This window comes from Carlito syrichta, unplaced genomic scaffold (assembly GCF_000164805.1).
Source record: "Carlito syrichta isolate Samal-C Ts95f unplaced genomic scaffold, Tarsius_syrichta-2.0.1 Scaffold303736, whole genome shotgun sequence".
Taxonomy (NCBI): domain Eukaryota; kingdom Metazoa; phylum Chordata; class Mammalia; order Primates; family Tarsiidae; genus Carlito; species Carlito syrichta.
The window spans coordinates 1,023,573-1,040,743 of record NW_007247832.1 but is presented as its reverse complement, the minus strand read 5'-3'; the positions used below and the strand labels follow the sequence as shown (position 1 = coordinate 1,040,743).

Here is a 17,171-nt window from a genome sequence, read left to right as displayed (position 1 = left end):
GCATCACCATGCTTGGCTATTTATTTATTTATTGTAGAGATGAGGTCTCGCCATGTTGCCCAGACTGGTCTTGAACCCCTGGGCTCAGGCAGTCCTCTTAACCTCGACCTCACAGAGTGCTGGAATGAGCCACTATGCCCGGTGCGTGTTTATGTTTGTGTGTGTTTGTGTGTGTATGTGTGTGTGTGTGTATTACTATTAGAGGAAAGGATTACACAACTGGAGGTTTCTGAGTAAAAGTATCCATTCATTTATTTGAGGCAGGGTCTTGCTCTGTTGCCCAGGGGAGTGCATGGTGCAATCATGGCTCACTGCAGCCTCGACCTCCTGGACTCAGGGCATCCTTCTACCTCTGCCTCCTGGGTAGACAGAATGGATGACAGGTGCATGCCACCACACTTGGCTAATTAAAAAAAAAATTTTTTTTTGGTAGAGATGGTGCTCTTGCTTTGTTGGCCAGGCTGGTCTTGAACTCCTGACCTCACGCAGTCTTTCTTACATTGACTTACGGGAGTGCTGGGATTATAGGTGTGAGGCACCATGTCTGACCAAGAATCACTGATTTCATAAAAGCCATTGTTAGTTTTGGTAGTTCATATTTCTTGAGTGTAGGGATGGCATGTAACTATTGAATATCTACTTGTTATAGGCTCAGTTTAAATCTTGGGGTGCTCTATTGATCATTATTTGACATAATAGATTTTGACAGCCTTAAACTCCTCCAGGAATGTCTTAAAGGTGCTAAAAATTGTACAGCAAAATTTTGACTTGGTAGTTGTTTTTCACCAGTTTCATCTAACTTTGGTGTTGACAACACTTTAAAATGTAAAAGCAACTCACCAGAAACCAAATTGCAAGGCACATATTTTGCCTTTGAAGTTAGCATTAGGTTGGAGCTAGGAGTGTACTCTGATTATTTCTGCAGAGAAAATCTTGAATCCATGCAGTAGGAATGCTCCTGCATTTGCAAAATTTGTGGTTTGGTGTAAATACCACAGTCAGGTATATTTACTTTGCTCTACCTTAGTCATAAAGGGAATGCTCTTCTTTCTTTGTGTTTTCCACTTTGATCTGCTACCCTGACTCTGTCTGTAACCAGATTCCTCAACCTGTTGAATTGTGTGGCTTGGCATGTTTTGGTGGGCTTGGACTTCCTTGCAGTTTTGTGTTAATATAGTAACGTCTTCAGAAGCATTGATAAAAACAACTGGGAACAGAATGTTGAGTTAGAAGAGATTTTTAGAAATCACTGGATCTTTTGATTTTTTGAATAGTTTTAGCTGTGACGATCTTAATTCATGGAAAGTTACTTGAAAACTCACCAGATAGATTTAGAACTGGAGGTTGTGAAAATTGCTGAGGATGCCGACCCTTTCATTTCACAAATGAAGATTCTTGAATCCAGAGAGGCTAGATGACTATGATCTCTGACTCCTTCCACTCAGTCACTTGGCTTACTCTTCCCAGACTTCTGGGGTGGGGTGCTTTGTTTTTGACTTTTGGAGGAGGACGGTGATGGTGCTCAGGGCTGCCTTGTGGAATTGGCTCTGTCCTTCTCTCGCCATTTTTTAGCTTTCACATGGAGCAGATTGGATTTATTTCCGTGACTGGCAGATGAGAGTAGTTTATTATCTTTGTGACTGATGGACAGGGAGAGGGGAAGACCAACATTACTGGACTCTGCTCCTGCACCAGGCACTGCCAGGCACCTTCCAAAACTCTGTTCATTTGTGGTCACCCTGGTAAGTAGTTGCTGACATTTTCCTTTCACAGTTAGGAAACTGAGGCACAGAGAGGCTGATACTTGACCCATAGTTGAAACTGCTTTGAGGACAAGGAGGTGAAGGAAGGGCTGTCTAAGCAGGCATGAAGTACATGGCATATATGGGGACATCCGGGACAGTTAGAATACAGGATGTGTGTAGCATGTGGTTGGTGTAGCGCTGGAGAGAGAATCAGTGTTCATTCACATGCTATTCTGTTCTTAGTTAATCTTAAGGGCTAGACGTGCTTTCCTAGGGTGTGTGTGCTGGTATTTTATTGCTTCAGTTAGGTAGGTGTTTGGATGATAGTATCTTTCCTTCGTTTTTGTGGGGAAGGGGTTATACTCATTTGCATAAACCAGTAGCAGTTTGAATTTTTACAACGGGTGGTAAAAATCTGGGTTTATTGATTATTTCAGCATATGTGAGGACATGTTGTGGCAAGGTACTTGAACTGGCAGGGGTGGGATCAGGGCTTACAACCTACCAGCAGTTTTCAGTGGATCTTGAAGTTGCTGTAATAATTGAATTTGGTGTTGTAGTAATATATTGATTGATATCCAAATTTAGAAATAAGTTTTATCTATTAACTAGTGATTGTATCGAGATTTTATATAAAACCTAAAAGTAATTCCTTAGTAAAAAAAATAAATAAATAAAGACAGTGCCATTTATGTCAAAGTGCTGGTTGGCTGCAGGATATTAGATGTAATATCTTGTTTTGGTGGGACTTGGCCACCAGCACACCGGGTGCCTGTAAACAGTCTTCACTTTGTCTTGACCTGTCAGGAAGTCGAGAGTGCGATGTCTAGCCAAGGTCTGGTCTTCCCAGGCTCAGGCCTGAACTCAGGAAGGGCACAGCAGATATGGATTCTGAGCATTGAGGAGGTGGTGCCCCTGTGTTCAGTGTGGATGGGGAGCACATTGTCTCCATGCAGTTCCCCAGAGTGACATTTGGATATCTGTTGGGTAGTGTCCTATTCAACATTTTTACCTGGTAGTATGTTTTCCTGGGATTTTTCAGCCTAAGCATATTTAGAGTTATGACGTTATCAGAATTGCTCTATCTCTTTCAGACTACATTTTAAAGTCCATTTAGTTGTATGTGTGTGTGTGTGATCAGTGCCCCCGTTCCCCTCTGCCTTTCACATGTTCTCCAGGGACCGCAGGTGCACAAGATTGAGTTGATCACATGCTTGAAACCAGGATACACTGTGGCTGTCTATGCAAGGCCCTTCTTTTTTGGATTTCATTTTATTTTTTCCTTCTTGTCCTCCATCCCCAGTTCCATATACCAGTCTCTTCCAACCTCAAGTATATGATGTTGTTAGTGTACATTCTTCCAGTCTACTTTCCACATGCTGTCTCACACACACACACACACACACACACACACACACACACTCACACTCACACACACACACACACTCTCTCTCTCTCTCTCTCTTTCTCTCTCCCTGTCTCTCGGGATTTTGTGTTAATCTTTTTTTCATTTACCACGATGTTTTGAGATTATCCATGCTTCTCCAGGTAAATCTAGTTCATGTACTCTGACTCTACTATGTAGTATGCTAGATGACTGTCAGCCACAGTCATGAATGACAACTACAGCAAACATTCTTGTCCCCTTCAGTTGTGTGTGAGAATTTCAGGTATATATGTCAGCATTGCTAGGCCACTGAATGTGTGTGTATTTATGTTTAGTTTGATGGAGTTTTGGCTTTCAGAGATGCCTTCACTCCTGTTAAAGTACATGTCTTCATCACTTAGAATGTGACAAATGTCATTCCTTTATCCAGGCTTTGGCTCCATGAAAAAGTTTCTGTAAACAAATTTTTAGTAAGATTATTAAAAGCCTTTACTCTTCAAGGTCATCCTTTATTTTCTTTCAGTAATGTTAGCTAGTGATAGGATCATAGATCATTTTTTAAAGGATGTCTCTGTAATGCCTATATAATTGTGGCAGTGTTATAAAAATACAGTTATGTGTCTCTTAGCAACAGGGATACATCCTAAGAAATGTGTCATTAGGCCATTCTATCATTGTGTGAACTCATAGCGTATACTTACACAAACCTAAACGGTCCAGCCCAGCACACAGCCGGGCTATGTGGTATAGCCTGTTATTCCTAGGCCACAGACTTGTATGGTATACTACAGTACTGAATACTGTAGGCAGTTGTAGCACAATGGTAAGTATGTGTGTATCTAAACACATGTAAACACAGGAAAGACACAGTACAAGTGCAGTATAACAAATAAACAGTGGTACACCCGCATCGGGCAACTCCATTCTCATCTGACGGGCCCTGTCATAGATGTGGTCTATTGACCAAAATGTTATTATGTACTGCAAGACTGTACTATAACTACTAAGATTTTTGTTTTTCATTTTATAGGGCGCCAATGCTTCGGCATTAGAGAAAGAGATTGGTCCAGAACAGTTTCCAGTCAATGAGCACTATTTTGGATTAGTCAATGTAAGTATCCATTGATAGTTAGCTTTCAGAGTCCTATTGGGAGGCAGTTTGAAAACTGACATGCATTTCATGATTTAATAAAGAAGCATTGTTCATTTGTATCAGTAGAATTAAATACCGAGAGACTTGATTGGTGATTTAAAAATGATCCTTAAGGGAAGGGAGACAAATTTGCCTGAAGTCTCAAGTCTTAGAGAGAGAGGTAGAACAGTTTCTGACTTGTCAACCTGATTCTATTTTGTGTCAGAAGTTTTTCATAGTCAAAATTTCATATGTGGCCTAGACCAAGTGATCACTTCATTCTTTGAGCATTATGTAATTGTCTAAATATAAGTGGCACAAATATACAAGTATAAATAAAGAGAGCTATTAAATGCCTCCATGTGTTGTGGGTATTAGTCAAGTTACTTCTGGCCTTGTGCTAATACTGTAGATATAAAGGTGCAAAGTGCAGGAAAAATACATCTCAGTTCTTGTGGAGGTAATTCTAGTAATTATACATTTTGAAACCTTTGGAAAAATATTTTTTTTTTTTTTGAGTTGGAGTCTCACTCTGTCACCCAGACTGGAATGCAGTGGCCACTCCCGGCCACCGCAGCCTCGACCTGCTGGGCTCAGGCGGTCCTTCCGCCTCAGCCTTCCAAGTAGCTGGAACTACAGGCACGTGCCACCACGCCTGGCTCATTTTTTTTTTTATTTATTGTAGAGATGAGGTCTCACCAAGTTGCCCAGGCGGGTCTTGAACCCGCGGGCTCAAGGAGTTCACTCACCTCGGCCTCCCAAGGTGCGGGATTACAGGCTGAGCCACCAAGCCTGGCTGGAAAAACTTTTGAAGTCTTTTTTGTTTTTTGAGTCCGAGTCTCTTTCACCCAGGCTGGAGTGCAGCGGCATGCTCATGGCCACCCCAGTGTCGACCCGCTGGGCTCAGGCGATTCTTCTGCCTCAGCCTTCCAAGTAGCTGGAACTACAGGTGCATGCTACCATGTCCGGCTAATTTTTTTGGTATGTTGTAGAGATGAGGTCTCATCAAGTTGCCCAGGCTGATCTTGAACCCACCCTGGGTTCAGACAATCTCTTGCCTCAGCCTCCCAAAGTGTGCTAGGATTGCAGTCTTGTCTCATCAAGTTGCCCAGGCTGATCTTGAACCCACCCTGGGTTCAGACAATCTCTTGCCTCAGCCTCCCAAAGTGTGCTAGGATTGCAGTCTTGAGCCACTGTGCTTGGCCTACTTTTGAAGTCTTAACTGAATGTTACCTGTTCTGAGCTATTGGAGAATACCACGAATCTGTGTTATATCATTGTTGTGAAAGTTTATTTTATACTATTTTACTGTGAAATAGATAATAGATCCATGGTAGGTGTTTTAAGATACATATATTGATGACAAAACAGAGAACACAATAAGTCATGTTGAACAAATTGGTGTATCACTAAATTTACTAGTGTGTAATGAGGGTATGAGGTGAATTTCTCGTGGGATTTGAGGAAAGCAGTTGATTTGTGTTTTCCTTGACTGTGTGTACACTGCACATAACAGAGACTCAGCAGTCACCAGCTCTCTGTCCCTCCCCGAAACAGGTTATGCATTGTTTTTTTTTCTGGAGCATTTACCCTTGCATTTTAATTAAAATTAAATTTTTTGATTTATTGTAGAGATGAGGTCTCGCCTGCCCAGCTAATTTTTTGGTTTATTGTAGAGATGAGGTCTCGCCTGCCCAGGCAGGTTTCGAACCCACGGGCTCAGGCAGTCCACTCACCTCAGCCTCCCAAAGGCACGGGATTACAGGCTGAGCCACTGAGCCCAGCTTCTTTGACTTTTTTTCATCCAGCTCTTTGACTTTTTATTTCTTAGATGCTACTTTTATTTTTTAACCTCTCGTGCAGGCAATATCTTCTGTTATTTTCTCATATTATTTAAGTTTTTGTTGTTGCTTAGATTTTCTTATGGTTACTGGATTGTTCTGAGATCTGAATTAGAACTCTTGCCTTTCTTGTTGGATGCTTTCCTCAGACTTTCTTCATATGTAAAATCTAAGCTGATGGCTCTGTGTGCTGTGGGCAGAGCCTGCATACCTCTAGGGTAACCCCTGGCAAGCCTACTTCAGTAGATCGCTTCTAAGGGACCCTCCTCCTCCCCATTTCAGCAGCTAGAGGCTCTTTGTCTGGCTGTGTTTCCTCTCCTGCTGGGAGAATTCCTCCAGTCTCCACCTAGGGGTGGCTTAATTCAGGATTTTATTTAATCTTATTTCCTGTTCTGTGTCTCACCGCTGTCCTTTGTGGGACCCAAGGGTCCTCAAGCCCAGAGTCTCCTGCTGGGCCTGTGGAGCCCCAGCCTACAGCCATATTCTGCAGGGTGGAAGGAAGCTTAAGCGCTTCACTGTCCTTTTAACCTTACACCAGAGTTGTGTCACTAGACAGCAGCCCCGTGTCCTAAACCTTCAGGAGTAAATTCGCTTTTTTCTCACTTCTCTCTCCCTTTCAGGTACTTGGGCTCTGCTTCTTCTCTCTCCACCTCTGTCTTCCGGAAGTCTGCTACCATCTCCAGTCTGTAGTTGTCTTCTTCATGGCCTTTGGAGTTTTACCCAATCTCTTCCTTTATGGTCATTTCACTGGGGTTTCACAGGGAGTAGAGTTAAATGAAGATATGTAGTTTCTCTTGTTTACCAAGAAGTCTGGTTTCTTCTTCTGATATCTAAAATGTTCTTGCCTACACACCATTGTCAGTGATCTGAAGCCTCATTTAGATTCTGGGGATGGCAAACCCCAGTTTCTCCAGTCTTGTTACTGTTTCCCTGTGACTAGCACCCTTATTAGCTTCCGACTCCAAAGCTGTTCGTATGTGTCTTGAATTGCAGTCAAGTTGTCCCCATTGATAGTGTCCCGGATGAAGCCATTTTTGTGTTTTTAATTTTAAAGATGTGGGGGTACAGTTCAGGGTTAGGTATGCAAATGTTCATTATGCAGGTACCCTTGCTGAAGCCATTTTGTTAAGAACGATAGTGTGTTTCACATGTGAAAGGCTGGTTACCTTTAACCTTCTCCAGTATAAATACTTCGGTTTTCCATTTTATATCTAGGTTTTGGGGCAGATATCCTCAGAACAAGTAAAGTAGCATCCTAGATAAAAATGAGATGAAGTGAGTTTTCTACAGCTCTGTCATATGGTTTCCTGCTGTTCTGTTGTTTTTAATTTAATATCATCTCAGTATCACCGACACTGCTGCTAGCACCAGGTATATAAAAAAGGGTTTCTGAGAAGACATTCCTGTTACTCCCCGTGGTCAGTCTAACTTAAGAAGGTGGTATTTGTGCTTCTTTCTGAAGCCAGGTAGCAGTGAGATTAGGAGAAGCAGAAGGGAATAAAATGAGAAAGAGACCGTCAGAGGAAACTTTGTTTTTGTCTCCTAGAGAGATTCATTTGATGAGTAGAAATCGGTTTTGGTCTGTGCCTTGTTATTATACAAAAGATTGAGTTGGGCCAGGGCTACAACTACTCAGGTTGATGAACACCTTGAAGTATATTCAGAAATAAGTCAGTGGTCGGGGTGTAGGTACAACAGAACTAGAAGAATAATTAACTTTTGGGGTTTATACTTGTACCTAGGCTTTTTAGCATAATACTGTGTATACGTACTCTCACTTGTAGTAGTATTAGGAGAATTGTTCTTGTTCCTTTTTAATAGTTTCATAATTCCAATTCTCGTTGATTGACTCTTGGGTGTTTCATTAGCTGACTTGTAGAGCCAGTGTTTATTCATGGGAAAGGAAGGCAACAAATATCTGTCAAAGTGTGTGTCATTTACTCTGTACAGTAGGGATATTCTCTCCCCTTCTCCCTGCCTTCACCTTCATGGGAGAGGAGGGAGCCAAAGCTCGGCAGGGTGTGGTGACTTACTCTCAATCACACGGCCAGTAAGGGAGGCTTCCACATAGTTCAGAGTTTGACCTTGACTCTGAAGTCCACATCTTTCTCATATATTAAGAATATTGTGACACTGGCATTTCAGTGGTTGTTAAACTGTCACACTGATGACTTTCTAATCTAACATCTCAGGGGATCTCCATTTTTCTTTTTCTTTTTTTTTTTGAGTTGGAGTCTCACTCTGTCACCCAGACTGGAGCGCAGTGAGGGGAAGGAATGTACCTGATAAGAAAAGCTCACTTTTGTGGGTTTTTATTTTTTTTTAAATTCTTGAGAGTTGTATTTTAAAAGATATAATACATAAAATGCAGGCGGTATTACAATAGCAATGGAAACTGATTGTCATCTCTTTCTGTTCTCTTTACTATACATAGGGAAATTCTTTCTCTTGCAAATGTGTTGCCCTAAATGTAACAAAGCTTTCTTTTTTCCTGTTGCAGTTTGGGAATACCTGCTACTGCAATTCAGTTCTTCAAGCACTTTACTTTTGTCGTCCATTTCGGGAAAAGGTTCTAGCATATAAGAGTCAACCCAGGAAGAAGGAGAACCTTCTCACGTGCTTAGCAGATCTCTTCCACAGCATAGCCACTCAGAAGAAGAAGGTTGGAGTGATACCTCCCAAGAAGTTCATCACACGATTACGGAAAGAAAATGGTACTTCCACCTTCCAGTGTACTGGTGACATAATAGGAAGACTAAACGTGGCATGCTGTGATTCAGGCATTTGTCGGGCAGCATGTTGGTGTCTCATAACATGTTAGCCATTGACAAAACACAGATTATACTCCCATCTTCATGGAGGCACTAGTTAGTGGAGAAGATGGTCTCACAGTAATTAACATGAGATTTGATTAGTGCTTGAACTGTGGTATGCAAAGATACAACTCTGTGTGCCAGGAAATAAGAAATTATAGTTTCTTATTTTGCTTGCTTGGCTTTTCTTTCAAGAATGAAGGTTGTGTTTTCCCCATGTGCTCATGCATTTGTGATTTTTGTAACGCTTTCATGTATGTTAATGCATTAGAGCCTTGCAGTGGTCTTAGAGAGTGTGCTATTCCCCCCATTTTAGCAATGGAAAAACCAGAAGCCAACAGCTTGCCAGGGAAAGGAAGAGCCAGAATAAGAACTTAGACCTTTTGGCTTAGAGTAGAGATGTTTTGGTTCCCCACCCCCTTTTAAAAATAGTTTCTGTCGGTCCTCTCGTTTCATTTATTTTTGCACAGTAAGCTAGACATTATTACCTCAGTGTACCTGAGATGTCTGAGGCTCAGAGAAGTCACAGTACCTTGTCCGAGGTCACACAGAGTTAGTAGGTGGCAGAGCTGGTGTATAGACTCACTTCTCCCTGACGTCTGAGCTTCACTCTATCTCATATGGTGTCTGCCCCCAAAATTCACATGGAATTTAAATATCGTGTAACATTTCAGTTTTTGTTCGATGTAGGCACTTCAATTTTTGTAGGAATAGAATTGAATGGCATTTTTCAGTTTGTTTTGTCACTTGTTAAATAGAAAGATGCCATTTCCCAGAAATATAGGAATATCCTGAAATAGCATTGCATGGCTGTAAGGCTGTTTATTTTTTAATCTGAAACACATTAGAGATTTGTTCATTTTCCCCACATGTAGGATAGGTGATGAATTGCTCATAAAAATGCATCCTTTCTGTTTCCCCTAATGAAAGCTAAACATATGTACTTTCTTAGATTTATATATGTGTGTGTGTGTGTGTGTGTGTGTGTGTGTGTGTGTGTGTGTGTGTGTATGTGTATATATATATATATATATATATATAAACATATCTTCTGTTTTTTAAAAAGCAGATTTTACCTGTTAAACAATGTGGATTGAGTGATAAAATCTTCTTAGTCTTTTGTCTGTATTGGAGTGAAACTTACACATTTTTTTTTCTTGGTGGGAAGTGCATGTGTATGGTCATTGAACGTGCCATCCTTTTTCAGTGACTTGATAACATAATAGATTTCATAAATACTTCTTGGAATGAGACTGATTCCCGAGTAAATATTTATTTGAAGCCAATTTTCTCATAAATTTTGCTTTTTTTTCCCCCCAACTTCAGAAATAGTATTTAATAGAAAAGCCCTTTTTTTCCCCCCCGATAGAAAGCATTTTTATTATTATTCCATGTCGCTGGCATTTGTAAATATGTCTTGAAATATATTTTTGACTTTTGAAAATTTCCCTGAGAATTGTGTAGAGAAGAGTTGTACAAATCAAAGGAGGTTTAGCATATTCATTGCATATATTTTCTTCGGAGACTTTGCTTTAAATCTCTGGAAAATGTTATCTATTTCAGTATTTTCACTAATTTTCGCTGTTAGATGATTCTTCCTAAATCAGCTTCCTTCCATACTAGGTAAAAACTGTAATAGATAGTAGATTCGTATTGTTTTAACTGCTGTTGCTTTACATTACTAATTTTTTTGATATCCTTTGGGAAACAAGTCATTTTAATTTCTATTAATTAGTGAATTTTTTTTTTCTTTTGAGTCGATATCTTATTCTGTTACACCCAGGCTGGAGTGCATTCATGGCACGATCACAGCTCACCACAGCCATGACCTCCTGGCCTCAGGCGAGCCTTCCTCCTCATTTTCCTGAGTAGTTGGGTCTACAGGCACACACCACCATGCCAGGCTAGTTTTGGTTTTGATTTTTTTTGTGTGTGTAGAGGCAAGATCTTGCTGTGTTTCCCAGACTAGCTGCAAACTCCTGGGCTCAAGCGGTCTTCCTGCCTGGGTTTCCCAAAGCGCTGAGATTACAGGTGTGCGCCACCACACTTGGCCCTGTTTTAAAATTTTTAACTCATGTCACCTAATCCTAGCACAAAAGGTTGGTTGTGCAGAGCTCCTACAGACAGTGCCGCAACACTGACTCCATGAATGTTATCTGGTGATATGATAGATGCTAGCTGGATGCTTGAGTTGGCTGATGATGACATAAATATTTCCTGTCGTGTGTGAGGCACTGTCTAGGAACTGGTGATACAGAAATAAGTCATCAGGATCTGACACTCTAGTAGGGAAGACAGACAGTCAGCAGTCATGTAATATAGTGTGTCACTGCCATGCAGAAAAGGAAGGCCAGGAAGGGGGAACTGAGCGAGGGATTTGCTAGTTGACATGTTGGTGGTTGGGGGTGGTCTCTGACCAGCTGATGTTGGACCAGAAATTTGTAGAGAGGAATGAGCCATTTGAAAATCTGAGACAAAGACATGACCTTGAGAAAGAACAGGAAGTGCAGGCGCCGGAGTGCTGCTTGGAGAATGATGTGAAGATGAGCACGGGAGAGTGGAGTAAGGTGAAGATAAAGTTTGGAGAGACAGGGCCTAGAGCTTGGGCTTCACTTAGAAAACTGTGGCAGCCACTGGAGGGTTCTGAGTAGGTGGACCAGGTGGGTGATTTGCACGAGAAGATCCCTGGGCTGCTGGTGGGGAGCAGCTGGGCATGGTTGGCATGAGAGCAGAGGCAAGAGACAGCTGTGCTGTGCAGCCTTCGTAAGAAACGGAGCTATCTCTTTATAGGTCCTGCTGGCACTCTGCCATGATTCTGGAAGAAATACACCACAGGTTGGTGAGCTAACCGTGTCAGCTAGAGTTGACTCAGCGCCGTGGGCCCGTTGGGGTCACTGAAGGTGGCTCAAGGGCCACATCCACTGGCATGTAGCTGCATGCTCTGAGTCACTGGAGCTTAGCAGTGTTTGTCATTTAAGTTGTTGTTTGGGGACAGATCACTTCCCATATCATCTTACCTATTTCAACCCCTGTTACTCATTCATTCATTCAAAAAATGGAAAGTGCATCTAAGCGCAGGAAATGTCAGGAAGGGTCCTTGTTCCAGGGAACATGCACAGACTTAGTGAGGTTTTAAGTGCTGTGGAGACATACAAAAATATGTGTATATATTTAAATCTTGGTCTTCCTCAAATGAAGAACTATCAGTTGTTCACAAGTCGCACCTATTAAGTAGATTTGAGTGAAGAATTTTTTATGTTTATTTAAAACCATTCTTTTTTTTTCCAAACCGCATGAAAGGTATTTTGTGTCGTAAAAACTATAGCTATTTCTGAATTATGAAGCGAACGTAGCCTATTTTTAAGCAGTGATTTTTTTTTTTAACATTAATTTGCATTTATGTCAGGACTATAGCAGTTTATAATCATACATTTATTTAATAATGAAACTGCCTCTCCCACTCGCCTGTGAGCTCCACAACGCAGGGACTCACTTGTATTTGCTCACCATTATATTCCCAGCACATAATCCGGTTAGCGGTATATAGTAGGTGCCTACTAAATATTTGTTGGATGAGTGAGCGAATGACTGAATTTGCTTCGTTTACCAAGGCGAGTTTTAAGTCTGCCTTTCCCATTTTACTGCTTAGCAGTGAAGAAAGCAAACCATAAAAAAACCAGGATTTTAAAATTAAATATAGCCCAGGCACAGTGGCTAACACCTGTAATCCTAGCGCATTGGGAGACTGAGGTGAGAGGATTGCTTGAAGTGTGAGAAGTTTGAGATCAACCTCAGCAGTATAATGAGACCATGTCTCTACAAAAAAATTAACCAGGTGTGGTGGTGCACACCTGTAGTCCTAGCTAGTTGGGAGGCTAAGCTGCGAGAATCGCTTGAGCCCAGAAGATTGAGGCTGTGGTGAGCTGTGATTGTGCCACCGCACGTTAGCCTGGGTGGCTGAGTAAAACCTTGACTCAAAAAAAAAGAAAGAAAGAAAATTAAATGCAATACAGTTAGTTCATGGGGATATTCCGAGCTCATCCATCAGTTTGTTTCGGTGTTTGTGCAGTCCTGATGGATGGTTTTAGGGCTGTAGTGGCTGCTTTTATACAGTGCAAGATTCTGGCATATTCAATGTACTGTATAGAAAATGAACCATAAATTATTTTAGAAATATCCAACAGAAGTTTCCAGAATATTTTTTGGTTTACTTTATATCTCATTTCCAGAGCGTTCAAGTCAGTTGAGGTATTTTTGTGACTGTGAAGTCATTGTTCTGTGTTGAAAGAGCAGCCAAAAAAAGTTGCAAATTTTTAAGAAGCAAAAACATTTGCACAGTTTTGCTTAAAAAGGCAATTATTTTGAAAAACAGACGTACATGCGCAAATAATTTTTTTTTAAACAGGGAAAAATTAGACTCTTCTGGATGGTGGCCTTGAGCCAGCATGTAGCTTATCCACTGTCGGGAACTGATCATCTTCCGCCTTTCCCCCCCACCCGCCTTCTCTTAAGTCTCTTCACAGTCCTCCATGACTTCCCCAATTCGTTGCCGCTTCTTTAAGCCGCCTCATAGCTAGAGCACAATGACCTTCCACTCCTTGTCTTGGTGGGTGGACCTCTTTGAGTGGACAGTTCTGGATTTGTGACCTGGACCTGGGGATGGGTGAGGGAGAGATGAAGGGGCTTTCATTTTTTTTTTGAGGGTTCAGTCTACTTCAGGAAGCCACCTAGACACTGAAGTGTTGAGGTTGAGGCAGGGGGCAGGATGGAGAGACAAGCCATGATTCAGGCGCCCCGGGGGTGAAGGGAGGTGGGCAGAGCCTCAGAGAGAGGGGAGTTGAGGGTCACAGGATGACTCGATCTTAAGTGCTCTTTGTATTGAGGGCGAGTTTTGTCATGCACGCGAAGTATGAGGGCTTAGAAGTGGCAACAAGGAGCTAGGCGATGCCGAGGGTCAAGAGATGGACGCTTGCTAGAACAGAATGTGGATCCTGGAAGGAGCGGCAGGAAGAGTTGGGAGTGAAGAAGCTTCTGGGGGTGAGGCAGGAAATAAAGTGCAGTCAGCACCAGAGAGCAACAGAGGACGGGCCGGGGTGGAAGGCTGGAGTGTTGCTGATGCTCAGGGATGGAGCCTGATTGCTGTGAGAGGCAAGGTGAGAGAGAACTGACTTCACTTAGCTCCGCTCTGGCCTAGACCTCTGGTGCATCTACATATGGTGGCATCATCTGCGGAGGGTTCTGAACATAGCTTGGCCTGGCCTCGAAGGGCTGGAGTGGACCCCGCGAGGGCTTGAGAGCTGCAGTCGCCTCCTGGTGTGGGGAGGCTGCAGGTACTTACTTACGCTGGGAGCAGGGAGCAGGGAATGGTGTTGCAGGGCTTTGGATCTGCTGTTCCTTGTGAGCAGCCAGTGGACACACAGTATGCCAGGTCAAAGGTCAGGTGTCGCGTCTACACAGGCTAACCCAGCAACTCTTGGACCTCACGGCCTATTGTTCTTAAACATAACATGAGGGGTTTAAGGCCAGGGCGATCCCTCAGGCTAAACTTACAGCAGAGAAGTGAGTTGTGGCAGCAGCTGTGCCCTGAATATTATTATGTTGAGATCCACATTTGTGGAATGGATCTGGACATGTGGAATCAACCAAGTAATGAACATGAAAGACTTGATGTGAACTTCACCATGTAATGCCAGAGGTGCCGGGGGAAAGTCCTTAGCTGGAAAGATTCAGGGTCTGTGAATCCAGCTTGAATACCTGCAGTGTGAAATTGACGGACTGAGTGGGGGTCGCTGACTTGAACTAGATGGACCTTAATGGTTGTGGATCAGACCAGACACTTGCAGGAAATGGCTTTACAAAATGGAAAGGACTTAGGCAGTAATTGGATGGGAGGGGTGTGCTCCAGGCAGTGACGAGGAGCAGGCACGTGGGCTTTTGTGTGGAAAGCTCTGTTTTATTTTTAAATGTACAGATATCACAAGCATGCGTTCTTACAGTAAAACTTTAGTACAAAAATAGGAGTGTCCCTGGATGCTCTGCCCTTCCCAGCCCCACAGCCTCATCTTCCTTAGAAACAACTGGATCCTACCAAACCCCTTCTATGCATTTGAACACAGATGTCCAAATAGAAAACTGTAGTTGCATTTTGGGGTGTTTTGGTGGGTGGCTCTTTTTAAGTGGGATCTGCTAACTTACAGTCATCTTTATAATTGGCTTTCACTTAATGTCTTGGGAGTTTTACCACATTGGTTCAAAAAGAACTACTTCCTTTTTAACTATTGGCTAGTGCTCCACGACAATATTATGCAAGAATTTACACAAACCATTCTCCTGTTGATAAACATTTAGGATGTTTTCAGACTTTTGCTCTTATAAAAATAAGTAGCTGTATTTATGCTTGTTTCACAAAGGCAGATGCTTACCTGGCATCAATAACTAGGAGAACTACGTTGCATTCTTTCAAAGTCATGGCAAGAATCTCCCTTTAAAACATGCCACACCAGTTACACCCCGACAGCAATGGTGGAGAATGCCCAGTTCTTCACGCTCAGGCCAATACTTAAGTCATTTTTTATTTTCCAAAGTAAGGGGCAAAAATTGTTTTGCCATTTTTAACATTTTTTATTTCCCATTCACTTGTCGTGTATTATTTGGGCATTTGTATTTCTACTCTGAACTGCCTGTTATTTTCCACTGCAGTTTGTTTGCTTGTTTTTCTTGTTTTGTAGAGGAATGTTGTGAATACTCTGGGTGTTAAGCCTTCACTCTGGATATTAATATGCAAATATATTGTCCCAGTTTGTCACTTTTCTCTATTTATTTTGACTCTGTCATACAGAAGTTCTTAATTTTAGGTAGTCATTCTTTGATGGGTTTTGTATTCTGTTCAATAACAACAACAACAATATAGGTTGAGCAATCCCTATCCAAAATCCAAAACTTTTTGAGCACTGTGATGCCACCTGGGTGGCTGAGATAGCTTTGCTTTCCGATGGCTCAGTGTACACAAACCTTGTTTCCTGCACAAACTTATTAAAAATATTATATAAAGTCGGGCTCGATGGCTCAGCCTATAATCCCACGCTTGGGAGGCTGAGGTGAGTGGATTGCCTGAGCCCGTGGGTTCGAGACCCGCCTGGGCAACTTAGCGAGACCTCATCTCTACAATAAATTAAAAAAAAAAATTAGCCGGGCATGGTAGTGTGCGCCTGTAGTTCCACCTACTTGGAAGGCGGAGGCGGAAGGATCGCCGGAGCCCAGCAGGTCAAGGCTGCGGTGGCCGGGAGCATGCCACTGCACTCTAGTCTGGGTGACAGAGTGAGACTCCAACTCAAAAAAAAAAAATTATATAGAATCACCTTCAAGCTATGTATACCAGGTATATATGAAACATAAATGAATTTTGTCATGAGATGTGGGCTCTGTCTCTAAGATACCGCATGATGTGTGTGCAAATATTCTACAATCGAAAACAATTCAAAATCCAAAACACTTCTGGTCTTATTTTGGATAAGTAAGCCATTTGGATAAGAAAGAGCTATATTATTACAGGTTGAGTAGCCCTGTAATAATATAACTCCACCTGTAATAATAATAGAGCTATTGTTGTTGTCATTGCTGTTGAACAGAATACACAACCACAGCACCTGTTGTTGAGTTGGGTGCTGTTGTTAGCCCCGATTTCAGATGAGAAGCTGTGGACAGGGAGTGAAGAGCATTGCCTGTGACAGATGGAGTTAGAGGTGGAACCATCACACCAGCCCAGACAGCCTCATTCTAGTGGCTGCACCTTAAATGGATATTTTTTAAAGGTCTTTTTGATTAAAATCATTTTAAGTTTATTTTGAATATTTATTTAAATAAATACATAAATATTTCTTCAGTATTTATATTCAATAAGTATCTTCTCTTGTTTCCATTTTATTTTTACAATAATTCTGCAGAGGAAGATGGTATCCCATTTGACAGATTGGACAATCAACATTTTTTTATTACCGTAGGGGTGAACACTTTCTATGTTTCTAGCCTTTTGGATTTTTTTCCTGTAAATTGTTGATTGCAAATCCTTTGCCTACTCTAGCTTTCTTTTGTAGGAGGTCTTTATATGGTGAAAATCTTTAGAATTTTCAGATTCCACTTTTTTTTAAAAACTTTTTTAAAGAGTTCTAATACATAGAACTTAAGTTCATGAAGTCATATATCTCTTCAAAAGTATAATTTTTAATTTTTTTATCTTAGACTTTCCCTAAATTT

At 41.7% G+C, this 17,171-nt stretch overlaps 1 protein-coding gene across 2 annotated transcripts in view; it reads left to right on the top strand.

Moving 5' to 3' along the window:
- Nucleotides 1-4,167: 4,167 nt before the first annotated feature.
- USP12 (ubiquitin specific peptidase 12) overlaps nt 4,168-17,171 on the top strand; it is a 45,709-nt gene continuing 32,705 nt past the window's right edge. For both annotated transcript variants that reach the window (XR_002482027.1, XM_021712939.1), the window contains exons 1-2: nt 4,168-4,243; nt 8,606-8,819. The gene's annotated coding sequence lies outside the window, so the exon portion shown is untranslated. The remainder of the gene's footprint in view (nt 4,244-8,605; nt 8,820-17,171) is intronic.